This window comes from Oryctolagus cuniculus, chromosome 12, assembly GCF_051225735.1.
Source record: "Oryctolagus cuniculus isolate XC-2025 breed Fujian yellow rabbit chromosome 12, ASM5122573v1, whole genome shotgun sequence".
Taxonomy (NCBI): Eukaryota; Metazoa; Chordata; class Mammalia; order Lagomorpha; family Leporidae; genus Oryctolagus; species Oryctolagus cuniculus.
In genome coordinates this window covers 117,979,054-117,999,650 of record NC_142878.1, presented here as the reverse complement: position 1 = coordinate 117,999,650, position 20,597 = coordinate 117,979,054, and the positions used below count along the sequence as shown (strand labels likewise).

At 41.2% G+C, this 20,597-nt stretch overlaps 1 long non-coding RNA gene and 1 pseudogene across 1 annotated transcript in view; one reads left to right on the top strand and one right to left on the bottom strand.

The window, feature by feature from the left end:
- Window positions 1-3,360: 3,360 nt before the first annotated feature.
- The window catches only part of LOC149123274 (uncharacterized), a 33,058-nt gene continuing 15,821 nt past the window's right edge, over window positions 3,361-20,597 (bottom strand). Inside the window, exons 4-5 of the long non-coding RNA XR_016217717.1 lie at window positions 20,359-20,581; window positions 3,361-3,722 (exon numbers count right to left, since the gene is read on the bottom strand). This is a non-coding gene — a long non-coding RNA (uncharacterized LOC149123274). The remainder of the gene's footprint in view (window positions 3,723-20,358; window positions 20,582-20,597) is intronic.
- On the top strand, window positions 5,615-6,319 carry LOC149123275 (small ribosomal subunit protein uS5 pseudogene; annotated as a pseudogene).

The window sequence follows — 20,597 nt, the reverse complement described above, 5'->3', positions numbered from 1 at the left end:
CATTTAAATAAATCTTGCTTTACTCACTGCATGACCACAAGGAAATTCTTTGTGCGACACGCACCCCAGGCACTTCCTACATCACCATTTTCCCCCATTACTTTTGTTACCAGAGAAATGCAGGCTTCTGGTCTTGGCACAAGAAAGAATTCAGGGACGCACCCAGGCACGCTCCTGAGGCCGGCCGCTGTCTCATCTCGCGTGGACTGCCCCAGTGGTTTCAGGAGTGGGTGTGTCCCAGAAGCAGCCCCCAGGAATGGCCCCACCCTACAAGCCCTTAGGGCAGGGAATCCTGGATGGCTCAAGTGCGAACTGAGCCAAGCCGGGGGAGCTGGGGAGCCAGAGTAGGACGCTGCCGGGGGCTCCAGCTTCCCTCAGAGAAATGTTTGTGTGGCCCAGGGATGCCCGCAGGTGTGCTCCTGAGGCCAGCTGCTGCCTCTGGCTAGCACCTGGGGCCAGTTGGCAGCGCCGGCTGGGTAGCCTCCTGGAGCCAGGGGTCCGGCAGGCTCTGTGGGCGAATGGCAGAGGGAAGCCAAGGGGGGCCTGCAGGATGACCTGCAGGAGCTGATCCTGCTCCTGATTGGAGGAGAGCAGCGTACTTGGCGTGTGGGTAGCAGAGTTGGGATTGGTGGAAGAGGACTATAAAGGAGGAGAGAGACAACATGCACCAGGAACACCTGAGGAACATCTGAGCAGCCCCCGAGAGAGCTGGCCGGTGGTGTGCCGCTCCCCTGCGGAAGTGGGGAAAGTGGCAGGGGGAACCGCACTTCCACGGAGGTGGAAGGACGGCAGCCAACCCAGGAAGAACCAGCAGCAAACCCGGGAAGGGCCGAGCAGACAAAAGAACAGCGCAGGGTTTAGTGTCGTTCCTCCATGAAGATGGGGAGCGACAGTGCAGGGAATCCTGGACGGCGCACATGCGAGCTGGCAAGCCTGCAAGCCGGGGAGCTGGGGACGCTGCCAGGGGCTCCAGCTTCCCTCAGAGAATGTCTGTGCGGCCCGGGGATGCCAGCAGGTGCGCTCCTGAGGCCGGCCACTGCCTCTAGCTAGCACCTGGGTCCAGTTGGCAGCGCCGCCTGGGCAGGCTCTGCCTGCGATTTATTTATTTATTTATTTATTTTTGAAAGTTTTATACAGAGAGGAGAGGCAGAGAGAGAGAGAGGGAGAGAAGTCTTCCATCTGATGGTTCATTCCCCGGTTGACTACAACAGCCGGAGCTGCACATATAGGAAGCCAGGAGTCAGGAGCTTCTTCTGGGTCTCCCACAAGGGTGCAGGGGCCCAAGGAGTGGCCATATTCTTCTGCTTTTACAGGCTGACAGTTCATTTTAAAAATGACCTTAATTCCCCACATCCAAAGCATTTTTTTTTAAATCAGAATGTTTAAGGGCAGCAGCCAGTACATTAGTATTGTAAGTTTCATTCCCTACTGAAATTTCTGCCATAGTAGATTCAGCTTTGGAGACACCAATTCTGATTTGCTTTCATAAGCCATTTGTTTTAGTAATATTTTTTCACTTCTTGATTATCTACCTGATGTTCCATAGCTTTTTCTAGCCTATCCACAAAGGACGTACAGCCCTCAGTTGGCCATTGATGGACTGCAGAAAAGGAAACGGAAGGGTCTTTAATATCAGGAATCTTTTTTCAAGCTTTTAATGCAATGCTAGAAATTTACACATGGGTTTCCTTTCAAGGATAAACAACTTGTTGACCAAGATATGAATATGCTTTCTCTCCTAACAACTACTCCAAAATGATGAGGACATTATTATTTAAGTTATCTATGGCTTGTACAAAAGCCACTTCTTTATATTCTCCAACCCAAACAGTGTATTGGGATGGGGTAACCAAAATTTTAACTAGAGTTTTCCAATCCCATGGCACCATCTCAAAGATCTCATATCCTCCTCCAACTCCCTGCAATATGCCCACTGTATAAGAACTTTGCATCCTATACTCTGTCAAGCTCTTTTTTTTAACTCTGTAAACATAGGGAAGATGCTCAAGCCAGGGAGACACATTTTGAGATATAACAACAGGACAGTTAACATTGGTAATTCTCCTTGCTCCTTGGCTTCCTGAAACATACCTTGTACCACTGACACAACTGAAGGGGACTCAGACACCACTGTTACATCAGTAGGCATGGAAAGCACAGAGGTCTCATCTTCAGGCAGTAGGGACAAGCCCATTGACTGACTCTCTTGGCCAGGGAGAGCTGCCAAGAGGTTTGTAACCTTACTACTGGCATCCCAGCAGAGATACCACACATGGAAAACTGGAATAGAGTGTAACTTTTGATTGATTTTCTGTCAGTTACTTTTAAAGTGCTTCCATCAGGGTACCAAGGGCAGCAACTATTGATTTTTTTTTTTGCAGCAAGTGTCCGATTACCTTTTCTGATAGACTGCCACACATTCTTAAGAAGATAAAGCAGTTCATCCTTATGTTTCTGTTGCACTGGGGACAGGGAGTTCCCCATCTTAGTGACTCACCCAAATCTCAAAGAGATGAATGATGCATCTGTAACCATTGCTATGCAAGGTGAGCCATCCCTTGCATTTTATGCTAAGTGTTCCTGTTTGGGCACAAGATGTTGGGGTGTGCAAGTGAGAGACAGGACATGGAAACTTTTCCTCCCAAAAGTGCCGCCAGGCCAACCCAGCATCTTTTCCTTATCGATAAGGATTACAACAGCATATGTGCATGTTCAAATAACTCTAAGGTTTCTCTGAAACATGTTTTGCAAGACATATTAGGTAAGCCTATCTGGGAAAGCAGCTGCATGTCCTTGTGAAGCCAACATTCCAACAAAGGCTCAGTGCTCTTGTTAGAAGGCCATAAAATATCCTTAGTCAGATCCTGTGGTCACGTTCTGTGTTCTAGGAAGAAAATACTTCACTAAAAGTGCTTTGTCAGAAACCTTATTCTTCACATCCCTCGCTCTGTCACTCTGTTTTAAAGGCAAGGGATAAGGCTGGCTCTGTGGTGTAGTCAGGTATGCCTCTGCCTGTAAGACCAGCATCCCCTGTGAGCACTGATTCTAGTCCTGGCTGTCCCTCTTCCAATCCAGCTCTTAGCTATGGCCTGGGAAAGCAGTAGAAGATGGCCCAAGTGTTTGGGCCCCTGCACCCACCTGAAAGACCCATAAGAAACCCTGGATCCTGGCTTTGGATTGGTTCAGCTCCAGCTGTTGCAGCCATCTGGGGAGTGAACCTATGGATGAAAGGCCTTTCTCTCTGTCTCTCCCTCTCTATGTAATTCTACCTCTCAAATAATTTTTTAATTATTTAAGTCTTTAAAGGCAAAAGAAGTCAGATGAGTTTAAAATAACAAATAATATGAAACAACATATTTTGTATAAAAGAAAAAAATTTAACTCAAATATATAAAAAGCTGATGAAGTACAAGAAAAAGATATGCAAAAATGTAAGAAAGATGGCTACGTTGGTTTGACATCCCACAATACAGAGAATAAATTTTAAAACAAAAGATGCTTCTAGAGACATATATGGCCACTTCTTGTAATAAAATGTCAAATAATGTGGCTATAATGACATTTAACCTTAGATATATATTTAAGAAAAATATACAGCATTATATGTAAAAAGGATGAAGATAAAGAAAAGGATGATTGGATTGTTCAACAACAGTACATCTTGCCTCAGATTCATGTCTTGACACTCCTGATTTTTCACAACCAAATCATCCACTGGACAACTGGAATGAGAAAAAAACACATCAATTGAACATATATGTTTGTTTGTAATGCTCATGCAAAAGCAATGAAGTTTCTTCCTGTCCTAGTGGCCTATGATTTTAACATATCAGTTAAATGTATTTATTTATGACTAAAAATTTTTTCTCTTGATAAATTAACATAATAGCTGACACCAATATATTTCCCCATTTTCAATCATGTAGTCCTACAATCTTTAGTGTTTTCTCTAAATGGGGTGGTGTACTATGGTACACCAGTGTTTGGGATGCCTGAATCAAACCCATAGCAGTGCCAGTTTAACTCTTGGCTACTTTGCTTCCAACACAGCTTCTTGCTAATGTATCCTGGAAATCAGCAGAGGAAAACTCAAGTGCTTGGGGTCCTTACACACTTAAGAATAACACACTTGAGAGACCTTGATGGAGTTTCAGGTTTTTGGCTTCAGCCTGGCCAGCCCTAACAGTTGCAAGCAGTTGGAGAATGAACCAGTAGATGGACAATCTTCTCACTTCCACTGTCACTTTTTCTTTCAAGTAGAAGAAAATAACCAAATAGGCATTTTTAAAAGTGGGGAAACATTTAGTAAAAAAAAAAAAAATTACTCACTGACTAAATGGAGTAATAAGCTGAGTGGTTTTGATTAGCCATTTATATTCTCTCTTCTTTTTCTGTGTTTGAAGAACTCTCAGCATGGATGATGGAAAAATTTTATTGTATTATTTACCTGCAGATGCAGGAGAGGAACATGTCTGTTAAGCAGGACCACAGCTTGGGAACAGATTCTCATGCTTAGTCTTCCAGGAGGAATGGTTATCAGCATGTATGGAGTTTTTAAATAAAAAACTCTCTTCTTCCCCACACTCTGCAAAGACTACTTTCCCCATATTTCTAGAAACCCTGACATTTTCAGGATTTCAGAATGACAATAGGTACAGAAAATTCCCAATAAATCAATACAGCTGGGTATAGTGTGCTTAACACCTACACTCTGAGTAGGGCTAAAACAGATAACTTGCTTGCTAGGGACATGAGTCTATCAGTAAAAAGAAGCCACATCTTGACATGATCTACGTTTCTGGAATCATTCAGAGATCCTGAATATCAGTACAAAGTGATGAATAAATGAGCCCTGAAGATTGTCTCCTGGGTATGGGATGAAGTTGAGATATACATGTCGGAAAGAGGAGTTCTAATATGCAGTGACCATTTCCCACTCATCTCAATAGTGTTTCATGTGGGAGAATAACCTATCCTCCCCTAGTCTGGAGAAACCAAGGCAGGGCCAGGTGATTCTGGCCAAGCAAATGTAATTACAGATTAATTGTGTCACTGTTTCATTCAGTGCCTATTTTGTTCTCCTGTCACAAACTCTACCCATGTTCTAGTAAAGGACATTCTACCACCCTGAGAAAAACAGATTTGATACACGTTTTGAATGCAGAGGCTGTAAGTCGGTGGTTCCCTAACCATAAGTTAATTTACTACCACCTAATATTCTGAGACAGCCAGAAAAAAACATTACTTAGAACAGTTCACCCTCACAGATAGATGTCACTGCAAGTCTATGGGGTGGCCCTATGGACCTTTCAATAAATGGTGTGGAAAAAAGATACAGAACAAAATTAAAGATGAATTTCACACCAAGTGTGTAACAGCTTGAAAATGTGTGTGGGGTTTGACTTATAATGTTGAGTAGGACAAGTCCATTCTTTATTTTAAGATATGTTTCCTTCTTCTCTGAGAGGATACCAAATGGTGGGATGATGCTGATGCAGGAGGGTCTGGAGGCCCTGAGGACCCTGGAATGGAAGGCCATTGCAGTTTCTGCTGAGGTTTTGGCAGTGGCATCCAGGGCTGTGGTAAAGCCAGGGCCAGGTCCACAGCCAAGGTTATGGAACTCATAGAGCCTGTCACCAGGCTTGGCCACCTGTTTAAGAACATGAAGATCAAATCCTTGTAGGAGATATATCTCTTCTCCTTGCCCATCAAGGAGTCCGAGATCTTTGATGTTTCCCTGGGGACATCCCTCAGTGAGATTTTGAAGATCACGTCCGTGCAGAAGCAGGCATAGATTGGCAGTGAAGCAGGTTCAAGGCATTTGTTGCCATTGAAGAACACAATGGTCATGTCAGCCTGAGTGTGAAGTGCTCCAAGGAAATAGCCACCACCATCTGAGGGGCCATCATCCTTGCTAAGCTGTCCATTTTGCCCATGTGGAGGTGCTATTGGGGAAACAAGATAGGCAAACCTCACACTGTGCCTTGCAAGGTGACCAGATGATGTGTCTCTGTGCTATTGTGCCTCAATTCTTGCTCCTAGAAGCACTGGAATTGTCTTCACTGTGTCCCCAAGAAGTTGCTGATGATAGCTGGCATTGGTGGCTGCCACACTTCAGCCAGTGGGTGCACTGCTACCCTGGGCCACAAAGGGCACCTTCTATGCTATCCCCAAGACCTACAGCAATCTGATCCCCAACCTCTGGAAAAAGAATGTATTCACCAAGTCTCCCTATCAGGAAAGCATGGACCATCTTATGAAGACTCACACCAGAGTATTTGTGCAGAGGACCCAGGCTCCAGATATGGCTACAAAATAGGATTTTACACAAGAAAACAAAGTGAATTAAGTCTGTTAAAAAAGATTTATTTATTTATTTATTTATTTATTGTCGCTCCCCCTCTTCGTGGAGGAGCAACACAGGACCCTGCGCTGTTCTTTCATCTGCTCGGCCCTCCCTGGGTTTGCTGCTGGTTCTTCCCGGGTTGGCTACTATCCCTTCCACCTCCGTGGAAGGGCAGTTCCCCCTGGCCGCATTCCCCACTTCCGCAGGGGAGCGGCACACCGCCGGCCGGCTCTCTCGGGGGCTGCACGGGTTCCCTTAGATGTTCCCCATAGATGTTCCTGGTGCATGCCGTCTCTCTCCTCCTTTATAGTCCTCCTCCGCCAATCCTAACTCGGCTGCCCACACGCCGAGTACGCTGCTCTCCAATCAGGAGCAAGTCCTACAGTTTATTGGTTGAACTGGAGGCAGCTGGGTAGAAGCTGTTTTCTCCTCTCCCAGCGCCATATTGTAGGAGAGCAGATGCATAGAATAAGTCTTAATTCCAGTAACTTAGTCTAGTCCGAGCTGCTCCCCACAGAGGAGAGCAGATGCATAGAATAAGTCTTAATTCCAGTAACTTAGTCTAGTCCGAGCTGCTCCCCACAATTTATTATTTATTTATTTGAAAGGCAGAGAGAGAGGGAGAGAGAGAAGGAGAGACATAGAGGAAGTAAGATATTTTCCATCTACTGCTTCACTCCTCAAACGGCCACAATGGCTGGGGCTGGACCAGGCAAGACAGGAGCTTCTTCTGGGTCTCCCACATGAGTGTAGGGTCCCAAGGACTTTGGGCCATCCTCCACTGCTTTCCCAGGCACATTAGTGGGGAGCTAGATTAGAAGTGGAGCAGTCAGGACTTGAATGGGATGTTGGCACTATAGGCTGTGACTTAATTAACTATGCCACAGCACCAGCAGTTGAAAAGTCCATTCTAACTGAAACTCAATATTCAGAAGCTATCTAAGCCCAAGTTGAGAAATCTGAATATATAAATATCCATACTCCTTATGACAAAATTAAAGAAATGCAAAACAATGTTAAAAGAAAAAAGTTACACCACAGAAAAGTTACCTTCCTAATAGCAAAAAATGACCAATCATATGAAAAAAATAATTGGCAAACATTTTGAAATATAAAAAATATTGAAAAAATAATTGGCAGGGCCGGAACTGTAGCATAGTAGGTAAAGCCACCACTTTCAGTGCCAGCTTCCCATATAGGTGCCTGCTTCTGATCCAGCTTCTGCTATGCCCTGGGAAAGCAATAGAAGATGGCCCAAGTTCTTGGGGCCCTGCACCTGCATGGGAGACCCATGGCTCCTGGCTTCAGATCGGTGCAGCTCTTGCCATTGTGGCCAATTGAGGAGTGAACCATCAGATGGAAGACCTCTCTCTCTCTCTCGCTCTCTCTCTCTTTCTCTGCCTCTTCTTCTCTGTGTAACTCTGACTTTATAAATAAATCTTAAGAAAAGAAAATAGAGTTGGCAAAATAATTGGAAAATGTGCATAGTCCAGAAAGACACTATTTAAAGTATAAAAAAGGTGAATACAGAGGGACAAATAAATGAGAAACACAAATTAAAATTTCAAGGGAACATATTGTTCCATGTAATATATTTGAGAAATTCAAAAATTTTTTTGACAGAGTTAGAGAGAGAGAGAGAGAGAGAGAAAGGTCTTCCTTCTGTTGGTTCACCCCCCAAATAGCCACCACGGCTGGCACACTGCACCAATCTGAAGCCAAGAGCCAGGTGCCTCCTCCTGGTCTCCCATGCAGGTGCAGGTCCCAAGGACTTGGGCCATCCTCCACTGCCTTCCTGGGCCACAGCAGAGAGCTGGACTGGAAGAGGAGCAACCAGGACAGAACTGGAACCCCAACCGGGACTAGAACCCAGAGTGCCGGTGCTGCAGGCAGAGGATTAGCCTAGTGAGCCATGGCGCCAACCCAAAATGTTTTTAAATTGAACTAAATCTGACTAGTTCTATTTCCATTTTACATAAATTATTCCTATTCAAGAAGGACCTGACATGCAGAGGAAAAAATCAAACTGGCAACTATTTAAATCAATAGTACAGTGTAGAGAAAATTTTATAACAGAAACAACTCAAAAGTATCATGTTCATGACAAAGTATTCAACAAGATGAACCCATGAAAGAAAAAAAATTATAAAATTCACAGTTTGTAGCACAACCATTTGGGAATTGGAGTGCATCACAATAAAAGGCAGATGCTGAACTGAGGGAACTGACAGAAGAGAAACTCATTCATTTTGTGCATTTTACCAGAGGACACTTTCCTATTTACACATAGATCAAGGGAGTCAAAGTTACAGCTTTAATTAGGGTGTTTTGGTAGAAATTTCAGGCTACAAAGACAACCAAAGAATGGGAGAAAAGGAAAATAGGCCCTGGAATAAAGAAAATCAAAGAATTTAAGTCCCTAAATTTGGATATAAAACACTACAGTACACTATATGGGACACTTCAGATAAAAAAAAAAAGCAATAAAAAAGCAGTCACTAGAAGCTGAAAGAAATAGAGTTACCTAGTGACCATTGTAAGGAATACACTTTAGAATTTAAATTCACCCAACTAACTGCCTTGTAAAATAGAAATAATTTTTCTGAAGAATATGAGTATCCACAATGTCTGCAACACATGGTTTACAATATTGATGATAAAATTCAGAATCACTATTCATGTAAAGAAAGAAAAAATTTAGTTCTACTCAAGGGAAAGAAAATCAGTTGAAGAAAAGGCCAACATAAGTCAGATTTTATAAGTAGCAGACAAGATGACTAAACATTTTCCAAATCTCTTCCAGTACTTAAAGGATGACATAAAAGTAATATCAAGACTTTTTTTTTTTTTTTTTTTTTTTTACAGGCAGAGTGGACAGTGAGAGAGAGACAGAGAGAAAGGTCTTCCTTTTTGCTGCTGGTTCACCCTCCAATGGCACCGCAGCTGATGCGCTGCGGCCGATGCCTGATCCAATGGCAGGAGCCAGGTACTTATCCTGGCCTCCCATGGGGGTGCAGGGCCCAAGCACTTGGGCCATCCTCCACTGCACTCCCGGGCCATAGCAGAGAGCTGGCCTGGAAGAGGGGCAACCGGGACAGAATCTGGCGCCCCGACCGGGACTAGAACCCGGTGTGCAGGCGCCACAAGGCGGAGGATTAGCTTAGTGAGCCGCGGTGCCGGCCTTTATCAAGACTTTTATAGATCACACCACCAGTGGCAGCGCTAACTGCTGAGGAAATGGTAGCCTAGGATAGTTGGCTGTTAAGTGACATGGATTCTGCCTGCCGCACCTGACTCTTGAGAAAGAGACACAGCCCCTGCTGCAATGGGACTAGGAAAGTGGGCAGTGAATTTAAATCCATCTGGCAGTGGGGAGATGTTCCTGCCCTGGATAGCAGCAAGGCAGTAGCCACAGTTGATATTGGAAGATTCCCATAGGAATAACACTTCCAAGACAGGACCTCAAGCTGGTTCAGCAGATCAGGAAGTTCTCATTTTTCTCCACAGGTGTCAACACTGTCAGAAAGTGAGGAGTCTTAGGACTTATTTGGCAGCTGAGGCTCTGCACAGAAAGCCCATTAGAGTTATGCTGGGAAGCTGGAAAACCTTGAAGAAATGGATAAATTTCTGGATACATATAACCTACCAAGATTAAATCAAGAAAATATAGACAATCTAAACAAACCCATAATAAGCAATGAGATTGACACAGTAGCCAAAGTCTTCCATCAAGGAGAAGTCTAAGACCTGATAGCTTTACTGCTGAATTCATTCAAATAATTTTTAAACTATTCCAAAATCCTGAAGAGGATGGAACTCAGCCACTCTTTTTATGAGGCTAGCATCAATCTGATACCAAAACCAATGATACAACACAAAAAGAAATCTACAGACCTAAATCCTGAATGAACATAGATGCAAAGATTCTCAACAAAATATAAGCAAGCCAAAGATTTTAACAATTTGCCCTCTTCTATATATAAAGTCATACTAAAAATAATCTATAATGAAGAAGGAGATGGAAAAGAGAATGGGAGGTGGGAAGGGAGTGGAGTGGGGGGCACGGGGGAAAGAACCACTGTATTCCTAAAGTTGTATCTATGTAAAAATGCATACATTAAATAAAAAAATCATTCAATATGATCTCATTAAAGTCAAGGACTCTTATATTGAGAAGAGCTGGCTGGTTGGGTTGTTAGGTAAAAGGAACATACTTTAATAGCCACAGGAAAAAATATAAGCAAGTCAAATATAAACAATATCAAAAAGATCATATATGATGATCAAGTGGAATTTATCCTAGAAATGCAAGGGTGGTTCAACATTTGCAAATCAATAAGTATCATAAATCACATCAATATAATGAGGAATAAAAATGACATGGTCATCTCAATAGATGCAGAGAGAGCATTTGATAAGATTCAATACACTTTCATGATAAAAACCCTCCATAAATCAGATAGAGAAGAAACATACTCAAAATTATAAAGGTTTTATATACCAAACCAACAGCCAATATCATGCTGAATGGGAAAACACTGAAAGTGTTTTCTCTCAGATCTGAAACACGACAAAGGTGTCCAGTTTCACCACTCTTATTCAAAATAATACTGGAAGTTTTAGCAAGAGCAATTAGGGAGTAGGAAGAAAGAAAGAGTGTCAAAATTGGAAAAAGGTAAGTCAAATTATTCTTGTAGATGACATGATATTGCACATGGAAAACATACACTCCACCAAAAAGCTGTTAGAATAGATAAACCAATTCAGTGAAATTGCAGGTTACAAAATAAATATACAAAATGCTGTAGATTTTTCATATGCTATGATGAATTCACTGAAAGAGAAATCAAGAAAAAGAATCCCATTCACAATGGCCACCAAAAAATTAAATATTTATGAATAAATTTAACCAAGGAAGTAAAAGATCTCTGCAATGAAAGTTATCAAACAGTGATGAAAGAAATCAACAAGGACCCCCATGAAATGGAAAGATATCCCTTGCTCATGGATTGGAAGAATGATTATCATTAAACTGTCCATAGGGGCTGGCACTGTGGCATAGTGGGTAAAACTACCACCTGCAGGGATGGCACACTATTTGGGCAGCAGTTTGAGTCCCAACTGCTCTACTTCTGATACAGCTCTCAGCTATGGCCTGGGAAAGCAGTAGAAGGTGGTCCAAGGGCTTTGACCCCTGAACCCACATGGGATACCTGGAAGAAGCTCCAGTCTCCTAGCTTTGGATCAGTCCAGCTCCAACCATTGTAGTCATTTAAGGATTAAACCAGTGGAAGGTAGACCTATCTCTCTCTCTCTCCCTCTCTCCCTCTCTCTCTCTCCCTCTCTCCCTCTCTCTCTCCCCCTGCCTCTGTAACTGCCTTTCAAATAAATAAATCTTAAATAAAATAAAATAAAATGTCTATACTACCTAAAATAACCTACAGATTCAATGCAATCCCTATCAAAATATCAACAACATTCTCTTATAGAATTAGGAAAAAACAATCCTAAAATTCACATGGAATCACAAAAGACCTAGAATAGCCAAAGTGATCCTAAGTAAGAAAAATCAAGCTGGAAGCATCACAATACCTGATTTCAATGCATAGTACAATTACTAGTATTGCAATGAAAACAGCATGTTACTGGCATAAAATGTGACATATAGATTGGCCAGTGCCATGGCTCAATAGGCTAATCCTCTGCCTGCGGTGCCAGCACCCCAGGTTCTAGTCCTGGTTGGGGCACCGGATTCTGTCCCAGTTGCTCCTCTTCCAGTCCAGCTCTCTGCTTGGCCTAGGAGTGCAGTGGAGGACAGCCCAAGTTCTTGGGCCCTGCACCTGTGTGGGAGACCAGGGGAAGCACCTGGCTCCTGGCTTTGGATCAGTGTGGTACGCTGGCCACAGCAGCCATTGGGGGGGTGAACCAACAGCAAAAGGAAGACCTTTCTCTCTGTCTCTCTCTCTCATTGTCCACTTTGCCTCTCAAAATAAATAAATAAATAAATAAATAAAATAGACAACCCAGAAATTAATCCACATACATATAGAAAACTTATTTTTGATAATAGTCTCAGATCATACAGTAGAGTAAGTATAGTCTCTTCACAAATTGTTCTGGCAAACTGGATTTATGTATGTAGAAGAATGAAATTAAATTCACACCTCACACCATATATAAAAATCAACTCAAAATGTCCTAAGACCTAAATTTAAGACCTGAGACTATAACTGGAAGAAACTATAGTGGAAATATACCAACATTGGTGTACGGAAAGATTTCTTGGACAAGACCTCCAAAACAGGCAACAAAAGCAAAACTAAAGAAATGGAACTATATCAAACTCAGAACTTTCTGCGTGGCAAAGAAAATGACCAATAGAGTGAAGACACATCCAACAGAAGGAAAAGAAGACATTTAAAGCTATTTATTTGACAAAGCATAAAAATCCAGACTATATCAGCACTCAAAAACTCAACAATAAAAAAAAAAAAAAAAAAAAACAATTCAGAGGCCGGCATTTTGGCATATTGGGTAAAACCTCTGCCTGTAATGTCAGCATCCAATATGGGTGCTAGTTCATATGCCAGCTGCTTCACTTATGATCCAACTCCCTGCTTCCGACATGAGAAAAGCAGCAGAGGATAGCCTAGGTGCTTGGGCCCCTAATACCCATGTGCGAGACTTGGAAGAAGCTCCTGGATTTGGCCTGGTTGAGCCCCATCCACTGTAGCCATGTGGGGAGTGAATTAGCAGATGCAAGATCTCTCTCTGTCTCTGTCTCTCTTCTGTCTCTCACTCTATGACTCTTTCAAAAAAATAAATCATTTTTTTTAAATCCAAGGAAGTAAAGAGCAAAGGACCTCAACATACAGTTCTCAAAAGAAAAAGAATGGCCAAGAAATATATGAAAAAATGCACAAGTCACTACCCATCAGGGAAATGCAAATTGAAACCATAATGAGATACCACTTAACCCTGTCAGAATGGCTGTTATCCAAAAGACAAAATGTAATAGGTTCTGGCAAAGATAAGGAGAAAAGGGAAATCTTATACACTGTTCATGGGAATACAAGTTAGTGCAGCCACTAAACAGTATGGAAATTTCTGAAAAAGCTAGACACATATACTTGCCATATGACCCAAGAATCCCACTTCTGTGTATATACCCAAATGAAATGAACATATTCTATCAAAGATATACCTGCACCACCATTTTTATAGCAGCACTGTTCACAATACTCAAAATATGAAATCAAACAAGTATCCATCAACAGATGAATGGGTAAAGAAAATGTGATATATATATGTATGTAAGCAGTAGAATATTAATCAGATATAAAAAATAATGAAATTATAGTATTTGCATCAAAATGGATGCAACTGGAAGGCATCATGTTTGGTGAAATAAGCCAGACACAAAAAGACAAATCCTACATATTCTCTCTTATATGTAGGAACTAAAATTAAGGAAGAAAAAAACAATAAAGAAAAATAAACAAAAAAGAAATATATATGTATCAATATTACTGTAAATACACTTTTGCCATATTTGTTTTACATATTTGTCAAAACAATGAGTTAGAATGACATATTACTACAGTTTTAGAGATATGTGATCGTTTTCTAATTTACTGTATATGAGCAAAATGTATGTATTTTCTTTTGATTTTGCCTATATTCCTGCTGAATATCGCCTTTTAATTTTTACTTATTTAATTCCTTACTTAGTGGAGAATTAAGCCTTCAGCTAGAGTATAAATTTAAAAACACATTATCTCAAAAATTAAAAAGAAGGAAAGAGGAATAAGAGAAATATCATGTCTTGGAATTGTATCTATTGACTACATTAAATTTATTCCCTTGATATTAATATCACATTAATGATAAAATTGATGAGAACTGTGTTATAGCAATTATCATACATTTGCTTTAACCCTGACAATATAATGTATTAGAAATTCCTTTTTTTTAGTGGGAAAGGGGAGGGTAGTGTGTGGGAGGGACGGTATGGGGGGGAAGCCATTGTAATCCATAAGTCGTACTTTGGAAAATTATATGCATTAAATAAAAGTTTAAAAAATAAAAAAAAAAAGAAATTCCTTTTTTTTTCTTTTTTAATTTTTAATTTATTTTGTTTGAGGAATAAAATTTAATGCATTTAATATATACAGATTTGGGAATATGATGCTTTCCCCACCACCACCCATACTCCTGCCTTTCTTCCTTCACCCTCTTCCTTTCCTGTTCTTATTTTTTTTTAACTTTTATTTAATGAATATAAATTTCCAAAGTACGATTTATGGATTACAATGGCTTTCCCCACATACCGTCCCTCCCACCCCCTACTTTAAATAGGCCGGCACTGCAGCTCACTAGGCTAATCCTCCGCCTAGCGGCGCCAGCACACCAGGTTCTAGTCCGGGTCGGGGTGCCAGATTCTGTCCCGGTTGCCCCTCTTCCAGGCCAGCTCTCTGCTGTGGCCAGGGAGTGCAGTGGAGGATGGCCCAGGTGCTTGGGCCCTGCACCCCATGGGAGACCAGGAAAAGCACCTGGTTCCTGGCTCCTGCCATCGGATCAGCGCAGTGCGCCGGCTGCAGCACGCCAGCCGCGGCGGCCATTGGAGGGTGAACCAACGGCAAAGGAAGACCTTTCTCTCTGTCTCTCTCTCTCACTGTCCACTCTGCCTGTCAAAAAAAATTTAAAAAAAAAAATAAAAAAAAAGAAATTCCTTTAAATAACTAACACAGAAGCTGGCACTGTGGTATAGTGGGTAAAGCCACAGCCTGCAGTGCCAGTATCCCACGAGGATGCTGGTTTGAGTCCTGCTGCTCCACTTCTGATCCAGCTCTCTGTTGTGGCCTGGGAAAGCAGTAGAAGATGGTCCAAATCCTTGGGCCCCTGTATCCACATGGGAAACCCAGAAGAAGCTCTTGGCTCCTAGCTTTGGATCAGCGCAGCTCCAGCCATTGCGACCAATTAGGGAGTAAATCAGCAGATGGAAGACCTCTCTCTCTGCTTCTCCTTCTCTCTGTGTAACTCTGACCTACAAATAAATAAATAAATCTTTCCACTGGGATCTCACTCATGGAGATCTTTCATTTAGGTCTTCTTCTTTTTTTTTCCCCAGAGTGTCTTGGCTTTCCATGCCTAAAATACTCTCATGGGCTCTTCAGCCAGATCCGAATGCCTTAAGGGCTGATTCTGAGGCCAGAATGCTATTTAGGACATCTGCTATTGTATGAGTCTGCTGTGTATCTCACTTCCCATGTTGGATCATTCTCTCCCTTTTTGATTCTATCAGTTAGTATTAGCAGACACTAGTCTTGTTTGTGTGATCCTTTTGACTCTTAGACCTATCAGTGTGATCAATTGTGAACTGAATTTGATCACTTGGACTAGTGAGATGGCATTGGTACATGCCACCTTGATGGGATTGTATTGGAATCTTCTTCCTCTCTGGGCTTCCTTCCTTCCGCAGGGGTCTGCGTGGCTTGCTTCCTCCCTCCTTTCTTTAGGTTCCAATCAAGCACATGTTCCCTGAGTGCCCTATTTAAACGGGTATTCCAAGTACTCCCTCCCTCACCTCCATCCCATCTCTTCTTTGCTTTATTTTCCAACTTCTCTCTATTTGAGATGCTGTGTATTTTACTCATTATTACAAACAACAATAAATATAGGGTCCATAAAAATGAATCTTTTAAAAAATAACTAAAACAAATACCAATTAATTACAAACATAGTACATATTAATCCAACAATATCAATAACCACTTCAAATGTGCTTCAGCTAAATACATCAATTAAAAGAATTTCACACAGGAAAATTTAAACCAACACCCAAATCTGTGCTGTGTATCAGAAAACCATTTTAAATATACAGACAAAGGCTGGTGCTACACTACAATAGGCTACGCCATTGCCTGTGATACCAGCATGCCATATGAGTGCTGGTTCAAGTCCCAGTTGTTCCAGTTCCAATCCAGCTGCCTGTCAATGTGCCAGGGGAAATGCTGTATAATCACTAGAGTGGTTGGGCCCCTGCACCTATGCTAGAAGTCCAGATGGTGTTTCAGGCTCCTAGCTTCAGCATTGTTCGGTCTCAGCCATTGTGGCCATTTAGGAAGTAAACCAGCAGGTGAAATATCTCTCTCTCTGTCTCTCCCTCTCTTTATGTCACTCTGCCTTTTAAATAAATGAATATATTTTAAATAAACAAATATAAAGACATATGAGGGGTTTGAGGACATATCGGTCAAAGGAAAACACATTTCATTTGCATTGGAAAAAATTCAGAAGAGGTCTGGCATACATCATGATGACAGTAGTTAATGACAATGCATTTGACTATAGAAAGTAAATAAGAGATTACATTTTAAATAGCTCCAATGTAAAGAATAGGTGTATGATAGAATGCATGTGGCAATTACCTTGGTTTATCCATTTTACATTATGCAAATATTTTCAACCATCATTTCTATGTACTAAATGCAATCAATTTTTGTGAATTTAAGATAAACATTAAAATTAGTATTTTAATTTTTAAAATATTTTATTTATTTGAAAAACAGACTTATCTAGATAGAAGGAGAGACAGAGAGATCTTCCATCTATTGGTTCACTCCCCAAGTGGCTGCAATGGCTGGGGCTGGACCAGGCTAAAGCCATGAGTCACCCATGTTGGTGGCAGGGGCCCAAGCACTTGGGTTATCCTATGCTGGTTTCCCAGGCATATTATTAGGGATGTGGATTAAAAGTGAAGCAGCCAAGTCTCAAATCAGTACCCATATGGCCTAAGCCTTTGCACCACAATGCTTGCCCTCAAATAAGCATTTTATTTTAAGATTTTTCAAATATTTTTCTATTTCTGAGCACTGCATAAAGTATCATATTATAGGGATCAAAGAGTATAACCAAAAGGTTAAAAACAAATTTTTGAGTACCACTTCCATTCCTTACTTGAAGTGCAATAAAATCAATAGAACTATACTATTTCCACATTGAATACAAGTTAATAAAGTAATTCCTGCAAATAATGTTGATAACTTTACCTCAAATATTTGAATTATGATTTGAGATTTTCTAGTATACAACAGAACTAGACCGGGAGGTTACTACCTAAGCAAGAAAAATACATATCATTAGCAAATACATGAATTGAGACCATAGTTGTAAATTTAGAAACTTGAGACAAACTATATTTATTTGAGGAGTTAAGTAAAAAAAACTACAATCTGAGAGGCACCATCCCTAAACAGGAACTTTATCACATATGCAGAGGCTGTTAGGAAAAGAGTTGCATATTGGTGCCTCCTCACATGGGGCACCAAAATGTTAGGAAACAAGGCACAGAATAGAGAGGAGGCAGTGTACAAATTTACAGTCAGACTGATTTCATTCAGAGAAAATAAATCCATAGAGGTGAGTGACCAACTGCCTGAATGCACATTGATGGAGCTTGTGGCAGAAGGCCCTGACCCCCAGGGGCCAGACCTTTTTATATTTTAGGAGGACTGGGGTTGGGGGTGGGGTAGGGGGCAGCAGGCAGAGGGGATTTCCTGGAAATGATCTTTCAGGTGTTCAGAGCAACTGGTCTTTCAGGTGGCTGTAAGGGGTCAGGTATGAAGGCAATGTGTGAGACCCAATTGAGTTTCAAGGGCAAGGAATACATTCCAAAGTTTTATCTTTTGTGAAATGAGGGAAAATGGCTGAGGCTCATGTCCTTATTCCATCTGAGGCCATATACTCTTGATAAAAAAAAAAAAAAACTTGGAGGGTCTGGCACTGTGGCATAGCAGGTTAAACCATTGCCTGCAGTGCCAGCATCCCATATGGGCACTGGTTTGAGTCCTGGGTGTTCGACTTCCAATCCAGCTCTCTGCCATCGCTTGGGCCCCTGCACCCACATGGGAGACCTGGAAGAAGCTCCTGTTTCCTAGTTTCAGATCCACCCCCCTCCAGCCATTGCAGCCATTTGGGGAGTGAGCCAGCAGATGGAAGATTTCTCTCTCTCTCTCTCTCTCTCTCTCTCTCTCTATCACTATCACTATTTCTGCCTCTGCCTCTGCCCCTGTCTCTCTGTTGCCTTTCAAATAAATAATCTTAAAAAAAAAACTTGGAAGGATCTATACCATAAATTTAGCAGAATATTTTTTATGTACAGGAGCGTAACATTTTAGGTTTAGATTACCAATGAAGATAACCTTTAAATAAATTCTCAAAGGTTTTCTATTAATATTTATCGTTCTAGTACCATTGGTTGAACTCTGTAATTAACACACAATTATTCTTAGGTGTTTAAATTTTAACTGAAAAGTGATCCCTGTTAGGAATTTGGAAAACATTATGCTGAGTGAAATAAGCCAATCCCAAAGGGACAAATACCACTTGTTCTCCTTGATAGGTGACAACTAACTGAGCACCAAAAAGGAAACTTGTTAAAGTGAAATGAACACTATGAGAAACAGTGACTTGATCAGCCCTCACCCTGACTGTTGATGAGCAACTTAATATGTTATCCCTCTTAGTATTTTTTTTTGTTTGTTCTACTTAATACTTTTGGTTGAATACTGTAATCAATACATAATTCTTCTTAAGTGCTGAAACTTAACTGAAAAGTGATCGCTGTTAAATATAAGAGTGGGAATAAGAGAGGGAAGAGATGTGCAATTCGGGACATGCTCAAGCTGACTTACCTCAAATGGTAGAGTTAGAAACATACCAGGGGATTCCAATTCAATCCCATCAAGGTGGAATGTACCAATGCCATCTCACTAGTCCCAGTGATCAATTTCTGTTCACAATTGATCATAATGATAGGACTAAGAACAAAAGGGATCATATAAACAAGAATAGTGTCTGAAAATACTAGCTGATAGAATAAAAAAGGGAGAGAATGATCCAACATGGGAAGTGAGATACACAGTAGACCCATAGAATGGCAGATGTCCTAAACAGCACTCTGGCCTGAGAATCAGCCCTTAAGGCATGGGGATCTGGCTGAAATGCCCATGAGAGTATTTCAGGCATGGAAAGCCAAGACACTCTGGGGAAAAAAAAAAAAAACTAAATGAAAGATCTCCGCGAGTGAGATCCCAGTGGAAAGAACGGGTCATCAAAGAAGGAGGTACCTTTCTCTGAAGGGAGGAGAGAACTTCCACTTTGACCATGGCCTTGTCTAAAAATGATCAGAGTCAGTGAACTCAGGGGGCTTCCATAGCCTTGGAAGCTCATGACAAGAGCCTAGGGTGATTACAGATGCCATAAACAAGAGTGTCAATTTGTTAAGTCAACAACAGCAGTCACTGTGCACTTAATCCTCATTTAGAATCTTTGTCCTTAGTGTGCTGTACATTGAGATTTAATGCTATAACTAGTACTCAAACAGTATTTTTCACTTTATGTTTCTGTGTGGGAGCAAACTGTTGAAATATTTACTTAATGTATGCTAAACTGATCTTCTGTATATAAAGAGAATCGAAAATGAATCTTGATGTGAATGGAAGGGGAGAGGGGGTGGGAAAGGGGAGGGTTGCGGGTGGGACGGGCGTTATAGGGGGGAAGCCATTGTAATCCATAAACTGTACTTTGGAAATTTATATTCATTAAATAAAAGTTAAAAAAAATAGCCCTTGGGGCCAATAAAATGACTTACTCAAAACATCTATTTACTTACTGAGAGTAGTCAAAGCAGAAAAGGCAGTAATGCATTTTTTAAAAATAGATGTAATCTTCTACCCGTAAGCTCCATTACATCACAAGAATAAGGTGAGTTTAACATTTTACTTAAGGTCACTCAGCATTATCAGTTTTCAAAGAAACAAATACCTTAGAAATAAATCATCCTGCTTTAATAAATTATAATAATGTTAATGAAATTTGAAACTTCTTTAAGGGTAGAAGCCAAAATCCAAACTGGACAATCTTAAAAAAGCTGAAATGTAAAATGTTGACTTCCACTTAGATAAAATGAATTCTTGTTCTAATCTCTGTGGCTTTATTTACCTCCTTACCTTTATTCTTTGGCTTGGTGATGACAGTGGCCCCTTAGCATTTCTAATTTCATTCTGAAGGCTATGGTGGCTGTGGCACTGCTCCACAGAGCTTGAGTAGTGGCAAAATGGGAGTACATGTTCATCGATGAGGTAAGCACTGGGTGCCAAGCAGTGTTGGTCAGAGTCTCAAGGTGGAGTTTTTCCATGATGTTCTGGTGCCCACACTCAGCAGCAGCAAGATCTCAAATAAGTATTAT